The following is a 7,135-nucleotide window of genomic DNA, read 5'->3' on the forward strand; positions in this document are numbered from 1 at the left end:
CTTTTCTTTGGGGTATCAAGTTTTGTGGTCTCAGCTGTGTAGCACATTTATGTTTTATCAATGGCATTCAGAACATGGCATGTAGACATGCAGTTTCACAACCCCCAAGTCCTGGCTGAACTATGTAAGACTTACTTACTTAGTTACTTACTTACATCTCCACACATTTCCAGTTTTAATTAAACCTGTCATTGTTTAAACTCACCTGATAATTATATATAAATTGATCAGTCTTCAAAGTAATTTGACATTAGCTAATAGCTAGGTGTGTACAATAATCTAAAACTACACTTCAGTGAAGTAATGAATCAAGTGGAATTAAAGCAGCCTGTCCAAAAACAAAAACAAAAAAACAAACAAAAAACAAACAAACAAATAACAACAACAAAACAGCTGGAGTAGCAGAAGTAAATAACCTAAACTGCTTAAGTACTGACTTACCTACAGCACTGCAAGGTATCTATGGTATGTTTGGTATGCAAATTGTAGTTAGGTGCTCTTCTCTTTATGTGATACTTTCAGTTTAACCTGATAAAGCCCAGTGACAGATATGACTGGTATATCAAAGCACTCTAGAAGTTGTCATAAACAGAACATTTTGATTTAAAATACAGACAGAAATCAGAAAACACAAACAGAAATTAGAAAATAAATGTGAATGATTAATTCTGTAAATAAAATAATTCATTTGAAAATAATCATAAAACCATCAAAGCTGTACTGAGTAAGTGTAGGTCGGCAGTGGTAGCTCAGTCGTTAAGGTATTCAGAAGGTTGCCAGTTCAAGCCCCACTGCTGCCAAGTTGCCACTGTTGGGCCCCTGAGCAAGGCCTTTAACTCTCAATTGCACAAAAATTGTACTCAGTCGTAATTGTAAGTTGCTTTGGATAAAAGCGTCAGCTAAATGCCGTAAATGTAGCTAGTTACTACCCATGTCTTCTAACTGCCCATTATCATGTAAATTTCTATGTTGTGAGACACTGGTAAAAATGTGTGAGAACATATTCCCAAAGGATAAAAATCCTAAATGCTTTTTTTTTTCAAAGCGAGATTTCAACCAAAAAGAATTACATATCACTTTGGTGTCTTTTAGGGATATAAGCCCCAGCTAAGAGCTAGCCATCAGAGAAGGAGGAGGTTTAGGGAGATCATGCCCCTTGCCTAACAGTGAAATCAGATCACCAAATCTCAACCTTAGTGTAGTGAAAAGAAGGTGAAAATATTCTCAAGGGGAAGAAGCCTTGGCCCAGGAGCACTTCTGCCAGACCCAACAGGGCTGTGGGAACCAGACGTGTGTGGGCTGTCCTCGAAAGCTGCACACACATACCCACACACACACACACACACACACACACACACACACACACACACACACACACACACACACACACACACACACACTGATGCACATGTACATTGCAGACTAACACTTGTTCTTGCAAGCAAGTTTCTTAGAAACCAACATAAAACAATTATAACAGAAAGGCACACACATTGCATAGAAGACTAAAGATATATACACGCGCACACACACACACACACACACACACACACACACACACACACACACACACACACAGACAAACACAAGAACCTTTTCCCCTGGCCATTAGACAACCCCACCCTCTGAGGCTGCTGATGCTAGTCGCGGTGTGAGGTTGGAGGGCGGCTCCACACACGCATTAACCCCACTTGAGTTTTGTGAGCACTGCTAGCCCAGACCAGCCAACATAAATAGATACACTGGCCAAGTGGAGAGCAATTCTTTACTGTCCTAATGTCTCATCTCTCCTTTGCCATGTATGTACACTCACTGCCGTATCTGCTGATCTGACATTATTTACGGTTTACTGTTATTCATGGGAACAGATAGTTATTAAAGCACAGTTATTAAATATTCTCACTAGGGGACAATCTGTCATAAATCTATTATTTCCCAGTACTGGAACTGAGTTCCAACAAGCCATAATGAATAGTTGCAGTTATCTTCTTGCTGAAATACTCCACTTGAGAAGAGAGAGCTATTGTAAAAGAAATTTTAAAGAATTATTAAATTACTTCTAAATGTTCTGCAATAAAGCAGATTTGGATTAAAATCCTAAACTTTCTAAACACTGTGAACCACGATAGCAAACTGTCCCTCCCCACCCTCTCTCTCTCTCTCTCTCTCTCTGTGTGTGTGTGTGTGTGTGTGTGTGTGTGTGTGTGTGTGTGTGTGTGTGTGTGTGTGTGTGTGTGCATTCAAGACAGGTTAACATGTGCTGCTGCTTCATCCATAAGTATGATACTTCATGAAGTGTTGAAGTATGTACATCAATGAGTATAGAACTCAAAAGTGTCATCCATTTTTATTTATCCATGTCTTTTATACATCTATATATTATCTTAATATGTATGGCAGCCAATCTATTCCAGTGTTGGTGGCATTCCAGCACAGGCAAACCTCATTCTAGGTAATGAGATATTGTTTAGGTGATCAGCCTGACCCAAATCTTATTTAATGATCAATGTGAAAAACTGGTGGAGAGCATGTGAAGGCTCATGATAACTGTGTTGAAAACTGGGGTGGTTTCATCAAATATTGATGTATGAATTCTTCCTGCGTTAAAACATTAGTACTGTGGGGGGTTGTTTGTTTTGTTATTATTGTTTGTTTTGTTATTTTGACCAGATGTAATTTTCTGTAAATAAATGCTTTAAATGATATTTTTATTTGGAATGTGTGAGAAATGTGGTCAATAGTTTATGGAGAAAAACTAAAATGTTAATTTTACTCAAACACATTCCTAGTAAATAGTAAAACCTTAGAAACTGATCATTTTACAATGGCCTCTTAATTATTGTCTTCTGTCTCTGTTTATAGAGTTCAGATGGCCCTATAATGATAATGATTCTCAAGTTTGCTTGTTTCTTGTGCTGATCTTTATATATTTGTGCTTTTAAGTGACTATATAAAGCATTTATGATTTCTGATCTTAGAGATCTTAAAGACTACAAGCAGGACAAATCAGGTAGTCCTTATCAAGATTAATCTCCACTATATGTTCACCTCTCCCTCTACCCAGCCTGCCTCTCTCCCTCCTGCCATGTATGATGTCACCAGGCCTGTGCCTTTGAATGGCCATGTGTTCCTTACCACTAATATTAAACAGATGAGACAGAACCTCAGAATGATGGTCTTTCAATGAGACAAGCAGTCAAAACAAGGAAGAGATGATGATGAGAGGCACGATTTCTAGACAAAGCTGTGCATTTGTCTCTTTGATGCAGGCTGCACATGCTGCAGCCCTGGGCTAAAAGAATCCTTAAAGGGATCAGGAATGTGCATGGACTCTGGGAAAGACTAAACCTTATGTGTCATTTTAAAGGGTTCTGAATTCAAACAACTCAGGCCAAACCTGACAAAATCCACTATAGCTGTATTAAAACTAAAAATGGATCATACCCATCCAATAGATTTAAAATCTGCAACAGTCACATCCTAGAGACTTTTTTTGACTTTTAACTTTTTTTGTTAATAATGATATCCAGTTCATCTCTGTAAACCAATGATCTAATAGTGTGACACTTTGTGCAGTGCAAGACAAATGTAGCTGGTGATTTCCCAACCTTACCCAAAATGACTCACTAAACAGCTACTGTCATGGCAGTTCATTTTCATGACATGGATGCCACTGATGATGCATTATATGTCAGAAATATGTTAGCTCATGCTGAGTGACTTTCCTTTAGCATGTACATTTATTGGTGCATTCGGAATAGGCTTGAGGGAGTCTGCCTTAAAGCAAAACAAAACAAAAAACTTTTGCTATGCTGCGATTGCACAGAGAAGTTATGTTAAGGACTGACAGAATAACAGTTTTGATTAATCCTTTCATTGTTAAGCACAGTAGTGCAGCCATGTTCCCTTTTATCACTTTGTCTAATGCCATTAACTCCAGGATAACAAACATAAAAGCCATGAGTAAGGGCTTTCCCACTGACGCACTGCCCACACTGAGGGGATAGGGCTTAAGAAGCTCTGGAATAGAGGAAAGCGGCCCTTTCTTCACCAGCCGTCTCTGGAAAATCTCTGATGTCAGTTGAAAGGACCCCTTGACTTCTTTGACTTTACCCCTCACTCCCTCCTCATTTTTTTTGGTGTAATTTATTTTTCACTACCCTCGTCCCTCTCCCCCTCACAGCTGCATGTTATCTCTCCAGAGAGCAAAGCCCAGAATGTCCGAAGGCTGCGAGGCTGACACTGATTCCTGGAACAAGATAGCTCCTCTGGTTTTTTGGTGTATGGTGAATCCTCTGGTTCATGGTGTATGTGCATTATGCATATGTCACCGTGGATATTGGCAAAGTCTGTGACAGTAACAGTCCCTGTTATATATGCTCATCTCTAAATCCTGAGAAAGATGAAGACCCTGAGAAAACTGTGTGGTCAGTTAGGCAGCTTTGTAGTGATGAGCAGGGGAAACACTTAATCACTTCATTAATCATTACTTTTACTAAACTCTACAAAAAAGTAGGCTATGTTTATTCAAACAGGTTTGTGAACCAGTTCTCGTCACCATGACTTTGGCTATGTCTGTCATAAGCCTAATCTTTATGCAAGGGTCTCGCCTCAGAGCCAAAAAATGCTAAAACATCACATCTACTCAGTTTCTGCCCCAAAAGATGCATGCACTGTTTGAGCCTCTCTTACCACCCTAAAGAAGAGATCACATCCTTCCACAAAGCACATGAACTCATTCACCCTTTCAGAGTGCTTAGTGGTAAGACCACACATCTGCCCTCTGCCCATCTCATCTCCCAGCATCTATACCCTGCTCTCTGCCTGATGCCTGGCAACAGGCTTCAGCAGCACAGCCAGAGCTTCAGTGAAGCAAACTGATGAGGCTCATTTCCTGAAGGCCTGAAAGGGGACTTTGTGAGAGAGAGCTGGCGGGTCAAGTCATGAGCACCTCTCTCGATGCCAGTGGGCCGAGTCACCCCAGGGGAAAACAGGGAAGGATTTCATCGGCAGCAGTTGATCTGAGAGGCTTAAGAGACAATCCTGGTTTTTATTGTGCTCTCTTATTCTTGTTTTCCAATGGCTTGTGATAGGAGCTGAATGATGTTTGGCAGTCATTCGGCTGTTCATTAAGCATTTAAACAGTTTAAGCCAGTTTTCAGGGTAGTCAGAAATGGCTGACATAAGAGACTTCTCTCATCACTGTCATTCACATTTTATCTTGCAAGCTGCTTGCTAGCTGAACTGTGCTACTGAAGAAGGAATGTGGTTTTGTATTAGAGCTCTCTCTTTTACACCACTGCCAACAGTTAACAACAGACTGTCCTGTTTATACTGTTCCATTCAATTGGCTGCACTAAGCCATCCATGATTCTGTAAAAAATGAATACAAATCTAGATTCATTCTCATTTTCCAAGTATTAACATTAACTGTCTGAGAATATATTCAAAATGAGAACCTCTGTGCTACAGTGATGTTGGTAAACTGTTTAATGTGTTATTCTGTGTCAGCTTTCTATCATCAGCTGATAATGCTTAAAATTATACTACCAGCAGAAAGTGAGCAGAGGGTACAGTATTAAACATGGGGTACTAGGATCTTCCTTCCCTGTGTTGGAGTGTCACAGCAGGCTGATGCAGTGCAGCTCTGAATCAGCTCTGCTGCCTGCGTGGAAAAAGGCCACAGGCATTAACTGGCAGAATGGAAGCCCTGATGAACTAATGATCCTGACACCTCAACAATAGGTGCTTTAAGAGTGAACACACAAGCAGCAGTCTCTGTTTTTCTCTGTCATATTTTTTATGACAAAATGTTTGTCAGAAACAAATGGATTTATTTTGGTCAAATCCAGGTATAGTACAAGAGCTTAAGTGGTTCCGGGCACCAGAGGTTCAGACGACTAACAAAACACTCCTTACTTCTGCTTGGCTGCATGTCTGTAATGCTTTTCAGCCAAGCCCAAAGCCAGGGAGAGCCTAACACCTCGGCAACAGTGGCATACGCTACCCCCCATAAAAAAGAGGACTGCATATGTTTGGAAAATACTTACTTTTAGGATAATTGTTTCATTTCAATTTGTTTTCAATTTCATTGGCTTTATTGCTTTCTTTCATAACTCATTTGGAATGGTATCTTTTGGACAAACTTCAGCTAGGTGAATAAATGTATCAGTGATTATATTTCTTCAGAAATTTGGGTAATTGTATGCCTATTAAAATGACATTGTCCCTTTAAAGAGTTTTAGATTTTAATCTGTAAAGACTTGGGGACTTGACCTCAAAGCATTATTAAACTATCAAAAGATTAGCAAAAGATGTCTCGTACTGCGGCAGTAAGTAGTGCAGTTTCAGTGTGGAAGCATAGATACAGAAATGACAAGGGTATATTTGTTTTCAGGCATAAAAATTATATACAATTATTAATATTCCTAAAGATAGTCATGCCCTGAACAACATTTTGATTCTAGTTAAAACTACTCCAAGTTGGTCTTAAAAGGGTTTGGGAATATATCTATATTGAGGTCAGTGCACTGAGAAAGAAAATATAATAGAAGCTTTTTAGCAGGGCAGAGACATGCTCCACCACTGAACACCATATTTGAAACCCAACTGGGTCATGTGGTGTAGAAGACCAGCATGGATCTTTTTCTCATAGGCATTTTTACACAGCAAAGACAGAGGTCACTGCAATTGTGGCAATATTTAACCTATAGGCAATTTAAACAGTAATTTAAGCACTGTGGGAAAACAATGTATTTGAATTGTTCTCTTTATGTTCTAAAGGCTTTATAGTAGGCAAACTGTAACATTAGGCAACCTAACAGGCTAAATTTTCAATATGTGACCTTCGGTATGTCAATATGTCTTCTTTTATGTGCTGTGTTCAGGCCTCCCTCACAGACCAGTCTCCTGACATTTGACATTTTCAGCTACTTTCAGCTATTACTCACTAATGATAGCCAAGTTGTATCCAATAACAATGTGTGCTAAGTTGCATGACACCAGAAGTGTCATATGTCCAACCTGATACATTTCATTTACATTGAAGCAATACCACCTCAGCCACATTTAATACTAGGGGGAGAGTATTAGGAAGTGTCAGAGCTAAGCACTTACAACGCTGAGTTCTGAGCAT

Source organism: Electrophorus electricus, chromosome 2 (assembly GCF_013358815.1).
Source record: "Electrophorus electricus isolate fEleEle1 chromosome 2, fEleEle1.pri, whole genome shotgun sequence".
NCBI classification, from domain to species: Eukaryota; Metazoa; Chordata; class Actinopteri; order Gymnotiformes; family Gymnotidae; genus Electrophorus; species Electrophorus electricus.